General features: G+C 41.2%; 1 pseudogene; it reads right to left on the minus strand.

Annotated features, from left to right (window-relative positions):
- Positions 1–9069: 9069 nt before the first annotated feature.
- LOC140283391 (U2 spliceosomal RNA) lies at positions 9070–9246 on the minus strand (annotated as a pseudogene).
- Positions 9247–23533: the final 14287 nt, after the last annotated feature.

The following is a 23533-nucleotide window of genomic DNA, read 5'->3' on the forward strand; positions in this document are numbered from 1 at the left end:
TCTACAAAATAATGAAATAATGAAATCCAAACAAATATGTTGAAAAAGATACACTGGCTTAGGGAATTATCTTCGTTTTGGTCTTAGATTGCCCTGTGGAATGTATTTTGCACATATTTGACCTGCTAGACAAAACTTTATTCATTTATTTATTCTAAAAAAATGTTTTTAATAATTAGTAAAACCATATGCTGTAAAAATCTGGTTCATTATTGCTTCCATCCCTCCTGTTGAGACATGACATGGTCCGTGGCTCAATACTGCAGCATATTTAAACAAATTCTTTGGCAGTATGGTTTTCCTTCCGGTCATTCATACGAGTCTATTGTAGATGGCAATTGAATAACATCTAATAATGCTAAAATATTTGTAGTTTATACATTTAGCTGTGGATGTCAACATACCTGTTTTTCCAATGCTGTGTTAACACATGTACAGTTGAGAAGGCATACTGACTGTCAGTGTAAACGTTAACAACCTTTTTGTTATTTAATTTACAAGCTTCAGTTAAAGCTACCAATTCGACTGCTTGAACAGAGTAATTTTTTGGTAGTGGTTGTTTTAAGAAAACTTCAGTTTCTGTTACTACTGCAAATCCTGTAGCATTTGTGCCATCAGGGTTTTTTTCCTTGATCTGTTGAATAAATATAGTTATTTCTGCATTTTCATAATGTATATCAGTTAAGTCTGGCCTGGGTAAAACACTGATGGTTATTTCTGACATGCAATCATGAGGCTTTCCATCTGTGGGGTAGGTAGCAGTGTGGATGGATTAAGTGTAGCACATCTCTCGACAACAAGGTGTGGCTGTGAAAGAAGAACTGTTATGTAGGAGAGATGTCTGGTAAAGATATTTTGTTAAGTAACCATATCACAGCCACTGCATGAGGTACCTTAAGTGTTAATGGGTGAAATAACACCATTGTTGTTGATGCCTGCACTGCCAATGGCTTCTGGCCATTGATTCAAAAGTACGATCTCGTCCCTTTTTCCCCTTTCAGTGGACACTGGCCCCTAATTACCGCAATTCAGCAGGGGGTCTTTCATTAGGAGTACTGGACTCCCCCGTGCACGGTTTCAGCTCCGACCCTGGACAGCGGAAAAAACGTTGAGATCTGGTTTGAGGACCCAATTGTTGAGAAAAGTCTCTCAATGAGACTCAGAGTTGCTGGAGTCAGTTAATGCAAAGGTTTAATCTTGCAGCAAGTTCAAGAATGTGTGTGTGTATGGGTGTATGTGTGCGAACGTGTGTGAGTTTGTGTGTGTGAGAGTTTAAAGAACCTGTAATCCACAGGCAGGCCTTAACTAGTATGGCACGGGTCCAGCCTGTCTCATCTTTTTTGGAAGGTCCAGCGCTCGGCCGTAACCCTTCTGTCTGTTTGGACTCTCACATACATTCGGTTAATCATAGAAAAACGAGAACAAAACTTTTTAGCCCCTTAAATTCATAAAACAGACATGGTGCAGTTATTTCCATTCTAGAAAATAAGAGTAATCACCACCATTCCTATAAATTCTGGATATTCTAACAATCTGAATCTTTTTTAAATGTTCGATGAAGCCCTTTGCTGTTCTGTTTAGAGACTCAGCTGATCATAAACCAAGTTTTGCTCTTGAACCAAGCTTCTAAACTCTTCACCTTTTTCATTTCTCAGTTAGTATTCACTTTAAAACTGATTAAAAGAAAAATTAAATGAATGCCTATCAACAAATGTGGGATCTAAACTCTAGTGCTTCCTCTAAAATAATTTCCTTTCTCAATTCAGAAATGTGTGTGTGTAAGTCACAACACCCGTGACACCAAAACGGCTTTCTTTTCTCTCTTTTCTCTACACTCTGCACTGTGAGCACACACAACAAATCAGAAAGGCTTTTTTCTCTCTTTTCTACATTATGGACTGTGGGGACACAAAACCGCTCTCTCTTTTTTTTTTTTTGATTGTGTCCCAAGGCGTTGTCTCACGTATTAGATTATGCTTAAGATACGAATGAGTTTATCAGTCACATCAGAATCCATACATACTGATCCTCCCGTAATAAAATGGTCGGATCTTATCAAACACACTTTGTTTCTTGTGACAAGTCAGCGAAACAGCGTATACACGTCAAGACACTGAATCAAGTTTGCCACAAGAACTCATAAGTTTGGCAGTATTGCTCTGCCGTCAGCAATCATACACCCATTTTATTTTCATGAGACATGTGCAGGCACCTGTTCATCTACTGTTCTATCACTATGAATTAGTTTATCTATTATCAATAAGGATACTTCTACAACTACTATCAAAGTATGTCCGGACTTCTTATGTTGTCAGTTGCTATATATGAATAAGTGGGTTGCTACTGAAAAGCATTAAGCATGTCACACAGCCCAAACATGTAACATTCAACAGGACACTTACGCAACACATTCAAATCAAACAGTCAGACAACATACAAGAACCTATACCCCAGCCGGCATTGCTCCCTGCCTATTTTCCTACAACTCACTATGTGTGCGCACACCTTTATTCACAAACTCTTCAACTTATACTCTTTTACCGAAGCTGCTACAGCTCGATTGGACAAATACCCTTAGATCCTATTTCGGTGAATTTGACATCTGCCTTGCATGTAACAGATTAGCGGTTTAGCAGTTTTAATTTAGTTTGAGTGAAGGAATTCATTTTATAGCAAAATCCGAAATCGTGAAGAACTCATGGAAGTAAGCTTATTCTCGGATTCCTGAATCTTTAGATTTGCTCTTTGTTTTACTGCAAAGTACAACGTTGAGCAGCATTTAGTCGGTGCGAATGACCGACTAAATATCAACAAAAGTGGGGGCGGAGGTCTTCGGATGCAAGTGGGTGTGAATATCCCACCATAGAAGTATGGTGGAGAGGAAGCTGTGAATGGCCGACCATAGTTTGCAAAAAGCGGGTGAGAAAAGGTGCGAATGTCCAACCATACATGATCAAAACAGGGAGCGGAGGTGTTTGGCTGCGACAAGGTGTGAATGTCCACCCATAATTAATGAAAAGCGGGCAACAAGTAGGTTCGAATGCCCAACCATACATCATCAAAAGCAGGAGTGGATGTGTTCGGCTACAAGAAGGTTTGAATGTCCGAGCATAGTTTGTAAAAAGCGGGTAAGAAAAGGTTCGAATGCCTGAACATACATCATCAAAAGCAGGACTGGATGTGTTCGGCTACAAGAAGGTTTGAATGTCCGACCATAGTTGGTAAAAAGTGGGTATGAAAAGGTTCGAATGCCCAAAATCGGCTGAAAAAAACTGTGTTCGGCTGCAAAAAGGTGTGAATGTTTGACTAAAGTTTGTAAGACAAGGTTCGAATGCCTGACAATGTATGGTCAAAAGCGGGAGCGGAGGTATTCAGCTGCAAGAAGGTCTAAATGTCCATCATTAATTGCTAGAAAACATGAAAGAAAATTTTCGAAAATCAATCTGCATATGATCATAAGTGGGAGAGGAGGTGTTCAGCTGCAAGAAGGTGTGAATGTCCTACCATAATTGCTGAAAAATGTGTTAGAAACGGTAGGAATGCCGGACCATACATCATCAAAAGCTAGAGAGGTGGTGTTCGGCTGCAAGTAGGTGTGAATGTCTGACTAAAGTTCAAATATATTAACAAAAGCGGGAGGAGAGGTCTTCGGATGAGTGGTTGAGAATTTCCAACCATAATCTATAAAATGCGGTGAAAAAAAAGGTGTGATAGAAACCTAAAAGGTGGAGCGGAAGTGTTCGGCTGCAAGAAGGTGTGAATGTCCGTCTATAGTTGGTGAAAAGCAGGAAAAGCAAGGTCTGAATGCCCAATCTTACATCATCAAAAGCGAGATCAGAGGTGTTTGGCTGCAAGAAAACGGGTAAGGTGTGAATGACCGACTAAATATCAACAAAAGTGGGGGCGGAGGTCTTCGGATGCAAGTGGGTGTGAATATCCCACCATACAAGTATGGTGGAGAGGAAGCTGTGAATGTCCGACCATGGTTTGTAAAACGCGGGTAAGACAAGGTGCGAATGTCCGACAATGTATGATCAAAAGAGGGAGCGGAGGTGTTCGGCTGCAAGGTCTGAATTTCCAACCATAATTTGTAAACACCGTTGAAGAAAAGCCTCGAAAGCCCGACTATACACCATCAAAAGCGGGAGCAGAGGTGTTCAGCTGCAAGAAGGTCTGAATGTCCACCAATAATTACTGAAAAATGGGTAAGAAAAGGTGTGAATGCCCAACTATACATCATCAAAAGCAGAAGTGGATGTGTTCGGCCACAAGAAGGTTTGAATGTCCGACCATAGTTTGTAAAAGGCGGGTAAGAAAAGGTTTGAATGCCCGAACATACACAATCAAAAGAGGGAGCGGAGGTGTTTCGCTGCAAGAAGGTGTGAATGTCCGAGCATAGTTTGTAAAAAGTGGGTAAGAAAAGGTTCGAATGCCCGAACATACACCATCAAAAGAGGGAGCGGAGGTGTTCCGCTGTAAGAAGGTGTGAATGTCCAACCATAGTTGGTAAAAAGCGGGTAAGAAAAGGTTAAAATACCCGACTCTACACAATCAATAGCGGGAGCGGAGTTGTTCGGCTAAAAGAAGGTGTGAAAGTCCGACCATGGTTTGTAAAAAGCGGGTAAGAAAAGGTTCGAATGCAAAAATATACACCATCAAAAGCGGAAGCCGAGGTGTTCGGCTGCAAGTAGGTCTGAATGTCCACCCATAATTAATGAAAAGCGGGCAACAAGTAGGTTCGAATGCCCAACCATACATCAACAAAAGCAGGAGTGGATGTGTTTGGCTACAAGAAGGTTTGAATGTCCGAGCATTGTTTGTAGAAAGCGGGTAAGAAAAGGTGCGAATGCCCGACAATGTATGATCAAAAGAGGGAGTGGAGGTTTTCGGCTACAAAAAGGTTTGAATGTCCAACCATAGTTTGTAAAAAGCGGGTAAGAAAAGGTGCGAATGCCCGAAAATACACCATCAAAAGAGGGAGCGGAGGTGTTCCGCTGTAAGATGGTGCGAATGTCCGACCATAGTTGGTAAAAAGCGGGTAAGAAAAGGTTCGAATGCCCGAATATATACCATCAAAAGCGGAAACGGAGGTGTTCGGCTGCAAGAAGGTGTGAACGTCCGACAAAAGTTTGTAAAAAGCAGTTAAGAAAAGGTTAGAATATCCAACCAAACATAATCAAAAGTGGGAGCAGAGCTGTTCGACTGCAAATAGGTGTGAATGTCCACCCATAATTCCTGAAAAATGGGTAAGAAAAGGTGCGAATGCCCAACCATACATCATCAAAAGAAGAAGTGGATGTGTTCTGCTACAAGAAGGTTTGAATGTCCGACCATAGTTTGTAAAAAGTGGGTAAGAAAAAGTTCGAATGCCCGAACATACACCATCAAAAGAGGGAGCGGAGGTGTTCCGCTGTAAGACGGTGTGAAAGTCCGACCATAATTGGTAAAAAGCGGGTAAGAAAAGGTTAAAATACCCGACTGTACACAACCAATAGCAGGAGCGGAGTTGTTCGGCTACAAGAAGGTGTGAAAGTCCGACCATGGTTTGTAAAACGCGGGTAAGACAAGGTGCGAATGCCCGACAATGTATGATCAAAAGAGGGAGCGGAGGTGTTCGGCTGCAAGGTCTGAATTTCCAACCATAATTTGTAAACACCGTTGAAGAAAAGCCTCGAAAGCCCGACTATACACCATCAAAAGCGGGAGCAGAGGGGTTCAGCTGCAAGAAGGTCTGAATGTCCACCAATAATTACTGAAAAATGGGTAAGAAAAGGTGTGAATGCCCAACTATACATCATCAAAAGCAGAAGTGGATGTGTTCGGCCACAAGAAGGTTTGAATGTCCGACCATAGTTTGTAAAAAGCGGGTAAGAAAAGGTTCGAATGCCCGAACATACACAATCAAAAGAGGGAGCGGAGGGGTTTCGCTGCAAGGTGTGAATGTCCGAGCATAGTTTGTAAAAAGTGGGTAAGAAAAGGTTCGAATGCCAAAATATACACCATCAAAAACGGAAGCCGAGGTGTTCGGCTGCAAGTAGGTGTGAATGTCAGATCATAATTTGCAAAAAGCTGATGAGAAAGGTGTGAATGACCGACAATAATTACTGAAAAATGTGTTAGAAAAGGTAAGAATGCCGGACTATTCATCATCAAAAGCAGAGAAGAGGTGTTCGGATGCAAGAAGCTGTGAATGTCCAGCCATAATTACTCAAAAACGGGTAAGAAAAGGTAGTATTGCCAGACCATAAATGATCAAAACAGCGAGCGGAGGTGTTCCGCTGTAAGAAGGTGTGAATGTCCGACCATAATTGGTAAAAAGCGGGTAAGAAAAGGTTAAAATACCCGACTGTACACAATCAATAGCGGGAGCGGAGTTGTTTGGCTACTAAAAGGTGTGAAAGTCCGACCATACATCCTCAAAAGCAGAACTGGATGTGTTCGGATACAAGAAGGTTTGAATGTCCGACCATAGTTTGTAAAAAGCGGGTAAGAAAAGGTTCGAATGCCCAAACATACACCATCAAAAGAGGGAGCGGAGGTGTTCCGCCATAAGAAGGTGTGAATGTCCGACCGTAGTTGGTAAAAAGTGGGTAAGAAAAGGTTAAAATACCCGACTGCACACAATCAATAGCGGGAGCGAATGTGTTCGGCTACAAGAAGGTGTGAAAGTCCGACCATGTATTGTAAAAAGCGGGTAAGAAAAGGTGCGAATGCCCGACAATGTATGATCAAAAGAGGGAGCGGAGGTTTTCGGCTAAAAGAAGGTCTGAATGTCCAACCATAATTTGTAAAAACCGGGGAAGAAAAGGCTTGAAAGCCCAACTATACACCATCAAAAGCGGGAGCAGAGGGGTTCAGCTGCAAGAAGGTCTGAATGTCCATCAATAATTGCTAGAAAACATGAAAGAAAATTTTCGAATATCAAACCGCACATGATCATAAGTGGGAGCGGAGGTGTTTAGCTGCAAGAAGGTGTGAATGTCCACCCATAATTCCTCAAAAATGGGTAAAAAAAAAGGTGCGAATGCCCAACCATACATCATCAAAAGCAGGTGTGAATGTCAGATCATAATTTGCAAAAACCTGATGAGAAATGGTGAGAATGCCCGACTATACACCATCAAATGCGGGAGCGGAGGTGTTCGGCTGTGAGTAGGTGTGAATGTCCGACCATACTTGCTGAAAAATATGACAAAGCAGTTTTCACTTGGTTTGAGTGAAGGATTTCATTTTATATCAAAATCCGAAATTGTGTAGAACTCGTGGAAATAAGTTTATTCTCGGATTCCTAAAGGTTTAGTGTTGTTCTTTGGTATACTGCAAAGTAATACTTTTTATTTTGTTGAAACCGATTCAGACATGGATAAATATGAAGGACAAAGCAGTTTTAACTTGGTTTGAGTGAAGGAATTCATTTTATATCAAAATCCGAAATTGTGTAGAACTCGTGGAAATAAGTTTATTCTCGGATTCCTAAAGGTTTAGTGTTGTTCTTTAGTATACTGCAAAGTAATACTTTCTATTTTGTTGAAACCGATTAAGTTAAAACTGCTTGGTCCTTCATATTTATCCATGTCATAATAGCTTTAAACAAAAAAGAACGTTGTACTTTGCAGGATAGGAAACCTTGCTTTTCAGACCTTGCTTTTCCTGCTTTTCACCAACTATAGATGGACATTCACACCTTCTTGCAGCCGAACACTTCCGCTCCACCTTTTAGGTTTCTATCACACCTTTTATTTCACCGCATTTTATAGATTATGGTTGGAAATTCTCAACCACTCATCCGAAGACCTCTCCTCCCGCTTTTGTTAATATATTTGAACTTTAGTCAGACATTCACACCTACTTGTAGCCGAACACCACCTCTCTAGCTTTTGATGAGGTATGGTCCGGGATTCTTACCGTTTCTAACACATTTTTCAGCAATTATGGTAGGATATTCACACCTTCTTGCAGCTGAACACCTCCTCTCCCACTTATGATCATGTGCGGATTGATTTTCGAAAATTTTCTTTCATGTTTTCTAGCAATTAATTATGGACATTTAGACCTTCTTGCAGCTGAACACCTCCGCTCCCGCTTTTGATCATACATTGTCAGGCATTCGCACCTTGTCTTACCCGCTTTTTACAAACTTTAGTCGAACATTCACACCTTTTTGCAGCCGAACACAGTTTTTTGCAGCCGAATTTGGTCATTCGCACCTTTTCATACCCACTTTTTACCAACTATGGTCGGACATTCACACCGTCTTAAAGCGGAACACCTCCGCTCCCTCTTTTGATGGTGTATGTTCGGGCATTCGAACCTTTTCTTACCCGCTTTTTACAAACTATGCTCGGACATTCAAACCTTCTTGTAGCCGAACACATCCACTCCTGCTTTTGATGATGTATGGTATGGCATTCGAACCTACTTGTTGCCCGCTTTTCATTAATTATGGGTGGACATTCACACCTTGTCGCAGCCAAACACCCTGTTTCGATCATGTATGGTTGGACATTCGCACCTTTTCTCACCCGCTTTTTGCAAACTATGGTCGGCCATTCACAGCTTCCTCTCCACCATACTTGTATGGTGGGATATTCACACCCACTTACATCCGAAGACCTCCGCCCCCACTTTTGTTGATATTTAGTCGGTCATTCGCACCTTACCCGCTTTTGGCAAACTATGGCCTTCTTGCAGCCAAAAACCTCTGATCTCGCTTTTGATGATGTAAGGTTGGGCATTCAGACCTTGCTTCACCTGCTTTTCACCAAATATAGTCGGACATTCACACCTTCTTGCAGCCGAACACTTCCGCTCCACCTTTTAGTTTTCTATGGGGCATTCACACCTTTATTTTCACCGCATTTTATAAAAACACCACAGGAACACCGTATTGAGGCTTTGTTCTGACCGCTCATTCGGTGTCGCGTTTCTTTCAAGCATTTCTCCTGGTTAGCCCGCACTCGGCTCGCTCCCAGAGCCGTGTTAAAGTCTACTTCGCATTCACTCTCTTTTCTCAGCAGACTAAAAGAAACTTCCATCCTGCACCGCTGTTAGCTTTTTCACAAGAGCAGAGGAGAGCGCACCGTTCCCAGCGGCACTGCAGTACCGGGTCGATGCTTGGAGTGAACGGAGCAAGCTCCTTTTTCAACTCCTATTGATAAAAATCCATTTAATATGTAGTCCTTGCATAGACATATCACATATTAAACTGATAAGTACAGATGGATTATGTGCAATTAGTAAAGAGAGTAGAGGACGATCTCTCTCGTTGGAAGTCCTTACCTATATCACTTATGGGGAGAGTTACAACCATTAAAATGATGATACTACCAAAAGTTAACTATTTGTTCTCAATGATCCCCATAAAACTATCTGCTACTTGGTTTAAGTCACTAGATTCATGCATCTCCAAATTTCTGTGGAAAAACAAACCACCACGTATTAGTTTAAAAACCCTACAGAAGACCAAGGACAGTGGTGGATTAGATTTACCTAATTTTCAGCACTATTCCTTAGCCAATAGGTTACAATATATATCAAAATGGTTTAAACCTTGTTGTTGTCACAGTTCCCAGAGACGTTGTAATCGTTGAGGATTCTATATTCACCCCCTCATTAGAGGCACGTGTTGCAGATTGATGACACTGAATCTTCTTCTCTGTTCATTGCTGGCATCATTCCCAGCATCGTAAGTGTTCGTGGCATTGTTAGCCTCTTCTTCTGGATCTTGATATCGAGCATCCTTTTGTATTTCTGGTTTGTAAGTCCTCTCTCTTCGTTCACCGGAGTCTTCGTCTCTTTGTCCTTGAGTTTGGTGATTTTTTCTTCTTTTGATGCCTTGACACAGTGTGACAGGTGATACCACGTGGGAGATCCTTTAACTTGGACTGCTGTCCCTGTGCTGCGAAATGGCTGGGCTGCTCAAATGGTCTCTCCTTCATCATATACACAGTTATTTATACATCACCTTCCACCATGAAGCGTTGTCCCTTTTTGTTTCTCTCTTTGTTCTTAAAATGCTGTTATGCATGTCTAAACCAATCCATTAAACTAGATCATTTTGGCAGTAAAGCGATCTACAATGTGCTTGGTCGCAAAGCTGCTCATCTGTGGTAAACAGCTCTTCAGAAAGGCATTCTTCAATTGATTTCACTAATTTTATGTAATAATTTTGTGATTTCCTACAAAACTACACTTCTTCTCCCATCTGTCTGAGTATTTAATATTGTCTGGGTCCCGTTAAAACATGTATTTTTCCCATCTAATTCCTTGTTTGCTTTAAAACAAGTATTCCCCATTTTCTATCCCTTCAGTAGCCAACCAGTTTGTATGGAGTACACTGGAGCAACTTGACTGATCAGTAAAACACTGCTTTTGTTGTCACCGCAAGGCTTCCCCCGTCGGTTGTTTCACTGAGACACTACTGAGTAACTACAACTCAACACAGTTTATACACATAACATTCATATACATACTAACAAACAAACAAACAATAATTTATCGCAATTTTCTCATCTCTGTTTGAACGTACACCCAGGTAAATATTCCTGTAGTCTTCTCATACCGACTATGGACCCATTCATTGTTTAACTTCACTGTTTTGCAAATCCTAATTGAATATTACACATTGACATTGAACTTTACTGGATAAGCAGGTCTTCATTGCATTCAGCAGCCTATATGTGAGCATCTATGTGTAAGCTGTTCTTCTTTGCATTTATCAGCAGCAAGCAATTCTTCACTGCACATGCATATGTAAATAGTAAAACAATTCCAATGTGTTAGCGAAACCTTCTATATCACAGTGGTTTCTAAGATCTATTTTAAGTTCTTTGCCATCAGTGAGATGACATAGTTTACAAAGTGTGTCAAATTATCACTGAAGATCTTTTCAGGAATTTCAAATCTAGAAATGAGTTATTTTACGCGTGATTTTGCTACTGAGAGTGCATCTGCTTGTGCACATGGAAATATTTCAGACCATTTGGTAAAAACCTCTGTTGTCACTGATTAGAATCGTTTCCCTTAACATTAATTTAGTTCAATGAAATCTACACAATAATGAAATAATGAAATCCAAACAAATATGTTGAAAAAGATACACTGGCTTAGGGAATTATCTTCGTTTTGGTCTTAGATTGCCCTGTGGAATGTATTTTGCACATATTTGACCTGCTAGACAAAACTTTATTCATTTATTTATTCTAAAAAAAAAAATTCAATAATTAGTAAAACCATATGCTGTAAAAACCTTGTTCATTATTGCTTCCATCCCTCCTGTTGAGACATGACATGGTCCGTGGCTCAATACTGCAGCATATTTAAACAAATTCTTTGGCAGTATGGTTTTCCTTCCGGTCATTCATACGAGTCTATTGTAGATGGCAATTGAATAACATCTAATAATGCTAAAATATTTGTAGTTTATACATTTAGCTGTGGATGTCAACATACCTGTTTTTCCAATGCTGTGTTAACACATGTACAGTTGAGAAGGCATACTGACTGTCAGTGTAAACGTTAACAACCTTTTTGTTATTTAATTTACAAGCTTCAGTTAAAGCTACCAATTCGACTGCTTGAACAGAGTAATTTTTTGGTAGTGGTTGTTTTAAGAAAACTTCAGTTTCTGTTACTACTGCAAATCCTGTAGCATTTGTGCCATCAGGGTTTTTTGCTTGACCTGTTGAATAAATATAGTTATTTCTGCATTTTCATAACGTATATCAGTTAAGTCTGGCCTGGGTAAAACACTGATGGTTATTTCTGACATGCAATCATGAGGCTTTCCATCTGTGGGGTAGGTAGCAGTGTGGATGGATTAAGTGTAGCACATCTCTCGACAACAAGGTGTGGCTGTGAAAGAAGAACTGTTATGTAGGAGAGATGTCTGGTAAAGATATTTTGTTAAGTAACCATATCACAGCCACTGCATGAGGTACCTTAAGTGTTAATGGGTGAAATAACACCATTATTGTTGATGCCTGCACTGCCAATGGCTTCTGGCCATTGATTCAAAAGTACGATCTCGTCCCTGTTTCCCCCTTTCAGTGGACACTTGCCCCTAATTACCGCAATTCAGCAGGGGGTCTTTCATTAGGAGTACTGGACTCCCCCGTGCACGGTTTCAGCTCCGACCCTGGAAAGCGGAAAAAACGTTGAGATCTGGTTTGAGGACCCAATTGTTGAGAAAAGTCTCTCAATGAGACTCAGAGTTGCTGGAGTCAGTTAATGCAAATGTTTAATCTTGCAGCAAGTTCAAGAATGTGTGTGTGAATGGGTGTATGTGTGCGAACGTGTGTGAGTTTGTGTATGTGAGAGTTTAATGAACCTGTTATCCACAGGCAGGTCTTAACTAGTATGGCACAGGTCCAGCCTGTCTCATCTTTTTTGGAAGGTCCAGCGCTCGGCCGTAACCCTTCTGTCTGTTTGGACTCTCACATACATTCGGTTAATCATAGAAAAACGAGAACAAAACTTTTTAGCCCCTTAAATTCATAAAACAGACATGGTGCAGTTATTTCCATTCTAGAAAATAAGAGTAATCACCACCATTCCTATAAATTCTGGATATTCTAACAATCTGAATCTTTTTTAAATGTTCGATGAAGCCCTTTGCTGTTCTGTTTAGAGACTCAGCTGATCATAAACCAAGTTTTGCTCTTGAACCAAGCTTCTAAACTCTTCACCTTTTTCATTTCTCAGTTAGTATTCACTTTAAAACTGATTAAAAGAAAAATTAAATGAATGCCTATCAACAAATGTGGGATCTAAACTCTAGTGCTTTCTCTAAAATAATTTCCTTTCTCAATTCAGAAATGTGTGTGTGTAAGTCACAACACCCGTGACACCAAAACGGCTTTCTTTTCTCTCTTTTCTCTACACTCTGCACTGTGAGCACACACACCAAATCAGAAAGGCTTTTTTCTCTCTTTTCTACATTATGGACTGTGGGGACACAAAACCGCTCTCTCTCTTTTTTTTTTTGATTGTGTGCCAGGGCGTTGTCTCACGTATTAGATTATGCTTAAGATACGAATGGGTTTATCAGTCACATCAGAATCCGTACATACTGATCCTCCCGTAATAAAATGGTCGGATCTTATCAAAAACACTTTGTTTCTTGTGACAAGTCAGCGAAACAGCGTATACACGTCAAGACACTGAATCAAGTTTGCCACAAGAACTCATAAGTTTGGCAGTATTGCTCTGCCGTCAGCAATCATACACCCATTTTATTTTCATGAGACATGTGCAGGCACCTGTTCATCTACTGTTCTATCACTATGAATTAGTTTATCTATTATCAATAAGGATACTTCTACAACTACTATCAAAGTATGTCTTCTTATGTTGTCAGTTGCTATATATGAATAAGTGGGTTGCTACTGAAAAGCATTAAGCATGTCACACAGCCCAAACATATAACATTTCAGGACACACCACACAGTTAACAACCACAGTGAAGCGTGTCAAAGCCCAAACATGTAACATTCAACAGGACACTTACACAACACATTCAAATCAAACAGTCAGACAACATACAAGAACATATACCCCAGCCGGGTAGGAAGGTCCAGCGCTCGGCCGTAACCCTTCTGTCTGTTTGGACTCTCACATACATTCGGTTAATCATAGAAAAACGAGAACAAAACTTTTTAGCCCCTTAAATTCATAAAACAGACATGATAGTCTGAGACGATAGGACTGCTTTTTAGTTTTTATTTGAATAAAAGAGGGTTTCCCGGTTGTGTCATTAGTGAGACAGAGATTTCATGGGTAAGTGAAACTTTTGAAGCAGTCCGAAGAAGTGTGAAGTACTCCGAAGAAGTGTGAGTACAGATTAAGGTCCTCATTGGAGACGTCCTTTGAGTGAAGGAATATATTTCCCCATTCCAAGTCTGAGAATGGGAAACAGTAGGTCTCAGACTTTTGACCCTACCGGGGGACCTAAGCATGATGAAATGAAAAAGACATATGGTCCAGAGGTTTTCCACCAGAAGGTTCTTTTAGTATGTTAGAAATAAGAAAATTAGAAGAAAAGTTTTGCAAATATGAGAAAGAGATGAAGCAAAAAAAAAGAAAATTAAGTTTAAATAAGAAGTAAGAAAGGTATAGAATTTTGGAAAAAATAAAGTGTATTAAGAGAAAGAAAGGAAAATGTTAAACAAATGCCATGACGGAATGATGATAATAATTTAGTATTAGCTGTGCCGGATCCAGACCTGGACTCCTGCCCTCCACAACGCCTGCAACAACAACAGCCAGCCCTGCCACAAGCCTCTGGCTCTCGGGAAGAAGGGACTTCTTCCATCCTCCCTCGGGAAGAAATTCCATCATTCTCAAAACATCAGCTACATAGGTCTGATGATGAGGAAAAGGAAGACGTTTGGTTCTCCAGCGTACCTGCCCAAGAACTTTTAACGCAAGTGACAAAAATCCTTTACCCACAATCTGGACTTCAGAGATCTAAACGTGAGAAAAAACAAAACCAGATTCAAACCATGCCTATGGTTAAAGTTGCAGTTCCCACTGGACCATTACTGGTTTATCGACCCTGGACTGAGACTGACATCATGGAAGCATAACAATGCTTACCAGATCCAGAGATTTCTGGACCCCATTTTGCTGACGAGTTGCGAGATTTCCGCGCACAATTCTGCCCGACTGGGGTTGAATTGCGTCGCATATTGGCAAAAAAGTTCAAACCGTCCGACCTCTGCAAAATAGAGGCCAGTATGCTACAACTGGATTTGCGACCTACCAACAGTGAACGAGGACATAATGATAACGCTCAATATGAAGCAGCCAACCAAAGACTGTGTCAAGCCATCACCACTCAATTTCCAACCAAAATCAATATGTCCCACATTTACACCTGCAAACAGAAACCTGGTGAAGGGACTGATGATTTTGTACACCGCATCCTTGAGGAAGTCAGCAAGCACAGCGGTCATCAGAGACCAAGGGATTTGGGTAATGAATCAGGACCATGGGAGAGTATTGCATGCAATGCAATAATTAAAGGCCTCATGCCAGATGTCGCCACTGAAGTAAAGAACATTTACGTGGGATGGTGTGAGGGTCCTCGTTTGGCTGACGTTCGCCGATATGCTCGCCATGCTCATAACCAAATTGAGACGCGTAAGACAACCAAAAGGGACAAGTGTGAAAAGGAGCTGCATTTGGCAGCCATGACCATGTATTACGCAGTTGGTGTAAACAGAGGACGAGGCCGAAGTCGAAGACATGGACGTGTGGGATCAGAGCTATGATCCGAATATTTGTTTTTACTGTGGCCAGACTGGACACTGGAAGAAGGACTGTCCACAGCTGAAAAGTGATGAAATTGGGCAAAAGGCTGACTGAGGGTGGGAGGCAGGTTCTGGACGTCACGCAGCAGCGGAGCCTCCACTAATGGGTGATAGCACAAACACACTCACACATTTTTCCTGCTCTGTGTAGTGAAGAAACGCTTGCCGACTGTGATTCACGTAGTAAAGTTTTGCATGCTATTTCCGTCCTAGAGCAAAGATATTTCTCTCAGAATATGGGAACTTATGTTCATCAGTAGTGACGTCAGGGGAGTTTTATTGTCCTCCAAAGTTAAGTGGAAACCACGTTTACTCTATGTCTGCCTCAGGCCAGGTTGTGAAGGAGAAAATGACAATGCCCATTGCGTGTTGTCACTCCCGATGAGCTCTCCTTCAAACACTAATTTTTGTTATCAGAGTTGTGTCCCATTAACCTGATGGGCTGTGATCTCATGTGTAAATTAGGCATTATTTTAACTTCTACACCAGAGGGTGTTAAGGTTATGTTACAGCCTGACAAAGTTTTCACAGCAGTGCAGTTTGATTCATCGGCACTTACATATGCTTATGAGTGGAAACTTCCCAGCTCTCCTTTTTCACAACAACTAGTGGAAGAAGCAAAAGTGTTAGTTTCACCCCTTTCTGATTTCATGCAACCTACTGATTTGCACTGCACATCACACATTTCTTTGGGGCCTGACAATGACTATGAGAAGAAGTGAAAAAATATGTGCGCCTACTTTATTGGCTGTGTCGCTCACTCCAGAGCACTTCGATTTTTTTAATGTTTGTGGTACTCGCCCTCACATTTCCTTGGCCAAACGTACACACTGGCAGTGACAAGGTGTGGGAGAGTTTGTTGCTACATGTCAGAAATAAATGGAGTGGACTGTTTCACCTGCTGATCCAAATTTGATGTTTTCTGAACGATTGTCAGCATACAAAAAAACATTTTTGAGTACAATGCATTGTCAAAGAACTGTGGACTTAATTCCTACCACAGAATCACATTTTGAAGCATGTTTTTTATCTGAAACAGATTTGTCTTCGATACCCATGTTGGCTGAAGTGCCCAATGATCTTTGGGCTAAGAGCAAATATGATGTGGGGTTGATAAAAGGCTGTGAACCAGTAATTGTCACCCCTAAATCAGACTTTTGTCCATGTAAAAAACAGTACCCTTTTAAGCCTGAAGCAATTAAAGGGATTAAACCTGTTTTTCAATCTTTTCAGAAAACAGGCGTTATTGTTCCTTTTGAAAATTCACCTGTGCTTACTCCATTGTTTCCTGTTAAAAAGATTAAAGATGCTGGCCAGCCAGATGAATGGCGTTTTGTACAGGACCTCCAAGCGGTGAATGCTGCAGTTCAGCCACATGCTCCTACTGTGCCCAACCCACACACTATTTTGTCTCAAATTACATCAGATGCACAGTTTTTCTCAGTGGTTGACTTGTCGCCAGTGCACCCTGATAGCCCATTTTGGTTTGCTTTTTAGTTTGAAGGGAGATCTTGGACTTTTACCCGGTTATGCCAGGGGTACTGTGAAAGTCCCACTATTTACAATGCTGCCCTCAAAGCTAGTCTGGATTAACTTCAATCAACCACAGGCTCTGCTCTTTTGCAGTATGTGGATGACATCCTTTTATGTGGTCCATCTAAACAACAGTGTGAAAAAGACAGTGAATCTGTTGAAACATCTTCCTTCTTATGGCCATAAAGCCAGCCTTTCTAAATTACAGTTTGTACAGGACGAAGTCACCTTTTTGGGTCATGTGATTTCTAAGGATGGGCGCTCACTTTCTCCTAAACGTGTTGCTGCAGTTCAGATCATTCCTAAACCGGTTACTAAAAAACAGCTTATGTCATTCTTAGGTATAACATCTTACTGCAGGAACTTTATTCCTAACTACTCTTTTCTCGAAGCTCTCTTAGGTGCTCTTATCCATGGTAAAGGCAGCTGCAGTTCTGACATGCAGCTCCAGTCAGCTGATCGTGTTCCATGGACTCCTGAGGCTGAATCAGCCTTTAGTGAGCTTAAGCTGGCTCTTCAAACAGCACCAACACTTGGCATTCCAGATCCTCATAAACCTTTCATACAGGCAGTTGATGAGAAGCATGGTTGTATGACATCTGTTCTTATACAGGAACATGGGGCAGGCAAAGGCCAGTGGCTCATTTCTCAGCAAAACCGGACTCTGTGGCTGCAGGCCTGCCTGGTTGTCTTCGTGCTGTTGCAGCTGCAGAGAAAGCTGTCCTGGCCTCCCAAGATATTGTGGGCTACGCTAATTTGACTGTTTTGGTTCCTCATACTGTTGCCATTATTCTTCTCGAGCAGAAAACTTCACATCTTTCAACTGCTTGTTGGCTCAGATACACCTCTGTGCTCCGTGATATGCCAAATGTCACTGTTAAACGTTGTACTGTTCTGAATCCTGCTACTTTGCTTCCGACTCCTGAGGATGGGGAGCCTCATGACTGTGAAGCTGTTTTGGAACAAGTTTGTACACCCCGACCTGAACTTTTAGAGACTCCTCTTCCAAACTCTGACATGATTCTTTTTGTAGATGGATCAGCTTTGCGTGATCCAGCCACAGGTACTAACTGTGTTTGGTTTGCAGTATGTTCTTCACATGACACTTTGTTGTCTGGTTCTCTTCCTAAACATTTCTCCGCTCAAACTACTGAACTTATTGCACTTACTGAAGCTTGTAAGTTGGCAGCTGGTAAGTCTGTCACTATTTACACAGATTCCAGATATGCTTTTGGTGTTGTTCATGACTTTGGTGCGCTGTGGAAACACAGGCATTTCCTTAAATCAGATGGTAAAACTATTCTGAACTCCAAGCAGGTTTCTGATCTTCTTGATGCGATCCATTTGCCTACAGCAATCTCGGTCTGTAAGTGTGCGGCTCACACTAACTCAGACGATCCTGTTGCTTGTGGTAATGCCAGAGCTGATGCTGCAGCTAAGCAAGCAGCTAATTTTTTTCCTGTTTTTGCTTCCCTCTCTTTGCAGGCAGAAGACTCCCTCACAGATCTCCATGCTTTGCAAACTTTTGCCTCTGCAGATGAAATTTGGTCCTCTGGACGCATTTGGTCCTCTGTGGGTGCAACTCATACGGATGGTGTTTGGATGGGACCTGAGGGTAAACCCTGTCTACCTAAACATTTTTTTCCTCATTTTTCAAAATTGACACATGGGTTGAACCATGTGTCAAAAGGAGGGATGCTGAATGCACTCACTGCTCAGTGGTTCACAAAAGGGTTCAGTTCATATGCGCAAAAATACTGTCAGTCATGTATGGTTTGTGCCACACATAATGTAGGAAAGGCATTACACACATCGCAAGTTGCACACCCTCCACCAGAGAAACCTTTTGAACATTTGATGATGGATTTTGTTGAACTCACACCAGCTGAAGGAAAGAAATATGCACTAGTAATAGTGGACGTGTTTAGTAAATGGGTTGAAGTTTTCCCTGCAAAACATGCAAACAGTAATGCAGTGACTAAAGCACTGCTAAACAGAAATCATTCCTAGATGGGGCATTCCAGAGAAGATCAGCAGTGATAATGGCACACATTTTGTAAACACTGCATTGACTGAGGTTGGTAAATTCCTGGGAATAAGCTTGCGCACACATTGTGCTTATCATCCACAGAGTGGAGGTGCTGTGGAAAGAGAAAATGGTACATTAAAGTCCAAGTTAGCCAAATGTTGTGAAGAAACAGGTCTGCCATAGACAAAAGCATTACCTATTGTGCTTACCTACATGAGAATGAGAATCAGAGCTCAAGTGAATCTCAGCCCATTTGAAATTTTATTTGGCAGACCTCCTAACCTGGGATTGGGACCTGTAACCAGACCCCTCCCTTCCACAACTGTTTGTGATGATGCTATGTTGTCTTACTGTCGAAACCTTTCCACTGTTCTATCTCAAGTTTCACAGGCAGTAAAAGCAGCCCTTCCAGCCACAGAAAACACACCACTCCAACCAGATGACAGGTGGTGAAGGAACTTCGCAGGAAACATTGGAAGTCCAAACGTTGGCAAGGCCCGTTCCAGGTGCTACTGGTCACTCACACAGCTGTTAAAGTTGCAGAGAGAGCAACCTGGATTCATGCCAGTCACTGTAAGAAGGTACCAGAACCAGTAGATGACTTCCACCCTGACATACATCAGCCTAACCAACACGCCCGGAAGGACAAAGATAAGAGTCAGCAGTAAAAGCTGTACTCCACCGGTGTGTTAAGTGCTAGTAACCTCTGACACCGAAGATTGAAACATCCTTACTGAGACCAGCGATGAAGATGATCATACACATGCTGTGAACCATGGAAGAAACTGTTTGTTGTTTGTATTTTCTTATTTGTAACCAGCATGTGCACATTGTATCTTGATTTCACAGGAAGCAATAATACAGGGCTGCTGTATTTCCCCACGACCCGAGAGACCACCAGACGCCCGAAGCCACACAGCCCCCCCCAGCACACACCCAACCGCCCAGAGCGACGGGACAGCAACCCACCACCACCACTATGTGATCAAGCTAATCAGAAGGGACCAGAGAGAATTAAATTCAGCCAATTGATGTTTTGAGGAAGCAGACATTGTTTCCATGCTAATATAATCTAAAAGAAAATTTCTAAACTGGTTAATACACAGATTGTTCTTCGCTTTCCAGTTCATGAGAATAGTTTTCTTTGCTATACATAACACTGTGAGGATCATGTGTGCTAAGCTAAATTCCACGTTGATGTTGTCTAAGTCACCCAGTATGCACAGTGTGGGGCATGCAGGAATGCTACACTTTAGTCATGTTGATAGGTCCGCACAGACTTCAAGCCAGAACTTCTGGACAGGCGCACAAAACCACAAAGCGTGCGCATAATCATCAGGTGTGTTATCTGTGCAATGTGAGCAGATGTTTGAGTGTGTTAAACCCATCCTGAACATCCTTTGTCCTGTATAGTGTGTTCTATGAAGAATTTTGTATTGTATGAGCTGTAAATTAGGATTTCGAGTCATTCTGAAGGTGTTCAAACATATATGTGGCTAGAAGCTATGACTAGAACTGATGGATAAATCTGCCTCCCATTTTGAGGACGGTAGAGACATTGTGTCATCTATCTTAGACAATAATTTATATATTTTTGATAGTAGTTTTGGGGTGCAGATGCTTAGAAATTCTACTACCCTAATCGGGAGTTGTAAGTCTGGTTGGTGGAGGATATATTTCTTTTTTATTATAGACTTAAGTTGTTGATATTCTAGGAATTTATTGCTGCCTATCTCATGTTGTGATATGAGCTCATCAAATAAAATAAAATGTCCATTTTGGATTATATGTTCCAGATGTTTGATTCCTTTGATCTTCCAGAGAGTAAAGTTTAGCATTTTTTTGTTTTGCAGGATGTCAGGATTGTTCCAGATGGGTGTAAGCTTACACGGGACAAGGGAAGACTATGTTATTTTAAGAAATTCCCACCAGGCTGTCAGAGAGGTGCTGATGTTAATGCTTTTGAAACATTTGTGATTTTTTACGTTTTGACTAATAAGTGGCAGATCAGAGATTTCCAGATTATCACACAATGCTTGTTCTATATTTATCCATGGTTCATCTATTGGGCTAGGTTTAAACCATTTTGATATATACTGTAACCTATTGGCTAAGGAATAGTGCTGAAAATTAGGTAAATCTAATCCACCCTGTCCTTGGTCTTCTGTAGGGTTTTTAAACTAATACGTGGTGGTTTGTTTTTCCACGGAAATTTGGAGATGCATGAATCTAGTGACTTAAACCAAGTAGCAGATGGTTTTATGGGGATCATTGAGAACAAATAGTTAACTTTTGGTAGTATCATCATTTTAATGGTTGTAACTCTCCCCATAAGTGATATAGGTAAGGACTTCAAACGAGAGAGATCGTCCTCTACTGTCTTTAATAATTGCACATAATTTAGCTTTGTTAGCCCTGAGAGCCTGGAGGAAATGTTTATTCCTAAATATCTAATATTTCCTGACTGTAAAGTGATCGCAGGTATATTCTGGTCCCTATAGTTAATGGGCAGAACTGTGGTCTTAGACCAATTGATAGAGTAGTCAGAAAGTGCTGAGAATTTATTTATGAGTGTGATCGTGTGAGTGAGAGACGTTTGTGAGTTCTGAAGGAAAAGTAATACATCATCAGCATAAAGACTTATTTTATGCTCAATATTTTGGGGTTGGATGCCTTTAATATTTCTATCTTGTCTGATAGCAGCTGCTAAAGGTTCGATGAAAATAGCAAAAAGTGAGGGCGAAAGTGGGCAACCCTGTCTTGTACCTCTCTGCAGACTGAAGCTTGGAGAAGTTTGATAATTTGTCCTGACACTTGCACTTGGGGAGTCAGTTATTTTCTTTTGAGGAGATAAGAGGCTTTAATAATAATATCTTGCAAGAGAGAACAACACAGTACAGAATACAGAGTTGCTCTGACCACTGAAGCAAAAACACACAGTTATATTGCCCACTCATCACGTCATCTGTTTTTGGGTATAGTTGATTGTTCTTCTAACTTTCCTCCCCAACCATTAGTTGAGGTTACCCAGACACACTCGTAAATACCAGCCTAACCCTGTCCCCCCTAAAGTGCAGCTATCTCATAATAACAAGCCCACCATTGTAAAGAGGAATTTAAGAAAACAGGGCAGGGTGGTACCTTGCAGCTCAGTGTTTTGCAGGTTATACACAGTAACACTCAATGCAATGCATATAAGAATTATTTTCCATTACATTCCTCCCTTTTGATTATAATAATACCATTATATTAATCAACCCAAAAGAAACAAGGAAAATAATAACTTTATCTGTAAAACATCAGCCTGCATTTGCACACAACGTGAGTTTAAAATGCAGGCATCATAGTGATAAAGGGTCCAATGATAAACAATCAAAACATGAACAATTAAATATGATTATCTTCATCCCTCTCTAAGTCAGCGTCACTAGAGGAAAAATTTTGAAAGCAAAAAAGTTCTTTGAGTCATTTGAATCATTTGGTGAGATACATACAATGAGGCCTTTCACACAGGGAAAAATACAGCAGCCCTGTATTATTGCTTCCTGTGAAATCAAGATACAATGTGCACATGCTGGTTACAAATAAGAAAATACAAACAACAAACAGTTTCTTCCATGGTTCACAGCATGTGTATGATCATCTTCATCACAGGTCTCAGTAAGGATGTTTCAATCTTCGGTGTCAGAGGTTACTAGCACTTAACACACCGGTGGAGTACAGCTTTTACTGCTGACTCTTATCTTTGTCCTTCCGGGCGTGTTGGTTAGGCTGATGTATGTCAGGGTGGAAGTCATCTACTGGTTCTGGTACCTTCTTACAGTGACTGGCATGAATCCAGGTTGCTCTCTCTGCAACTTTAACAGCTGTATGAGTGACCAGTAGCACCTGGAACGGGCCTTGCCAACGTTTGGACTTCCAATGTTTCCTGCGAAGTTCCTTCACCACCTGTCATCTGGTTGGAGTGGTGTGTTTTCTGTGGCTGGAAGGGCTGCTTTTACTGTCTGTGAAACTTGAGATAGAACAGTGGAAAGGTTTCGACAGTAAGACAACATAGCATCATCACAAACAGTTGTGGAAGGGAGGGGTCTGGTTACAGGTCCCAATCCCAGGTTAGGAGGTCTGCCAAATAAAATTTCAAATGGGCTGAGATTCACTTGAGCTCTGATTCTCATTCTCATGTAGGTAAGCACAATAGGTAATGTTTTTGTCCATGGCAGACCTGTTTCTTCACAACATTTGGCTAACTTGGACTTTAATGTACCATTTTCTCTTTCCACAGCACCTCCACTCTGTGGATGATAAGCACAATGTGTGCGCAAGCTTATTCCCAGGAATTTACCAACCTCAGTCAATGCAGTGTTTACAAAATGTGTGCCATTATCACTGCTGATCTTCTCTGGAATGCCCCATCTAGGAATGATTTCTGTTTAGCAGTGCTTTAGTCACTGCATTACTGTTTGCATGTTTTGCAGGGAAAACTTCAACCCATTTACTAAACACGTCCACTATTACTAGTGCATATTTCTTTCCTTCAGCTGGTGTGAGTTCAACAAAATCCATCATCAAATGTTCAAAAGGTTTCTCTGATGGAGGGTGTGCAACTTGCGATGTGTGTAATGCCTTTCCTACATTATGTGTGGCACAAACCATACATGAC

Source organism: Leuresthes tenuis, unplaced genomic scaffold (genome assembly GCF_036924035.1).
Source record: "Leuresthes tenuis unplaced genomic scaffold, fLeuTen1.0.hap1 SCAF_23, whole genome shotgun sequence".
Classification (NCBI taxonomy): Eukaryota; Metazoa; Chordata; class Actinopteri; order Atheriniformes; family Atherinopsidae; genus Leuresthes; species Leuresthes tenuis.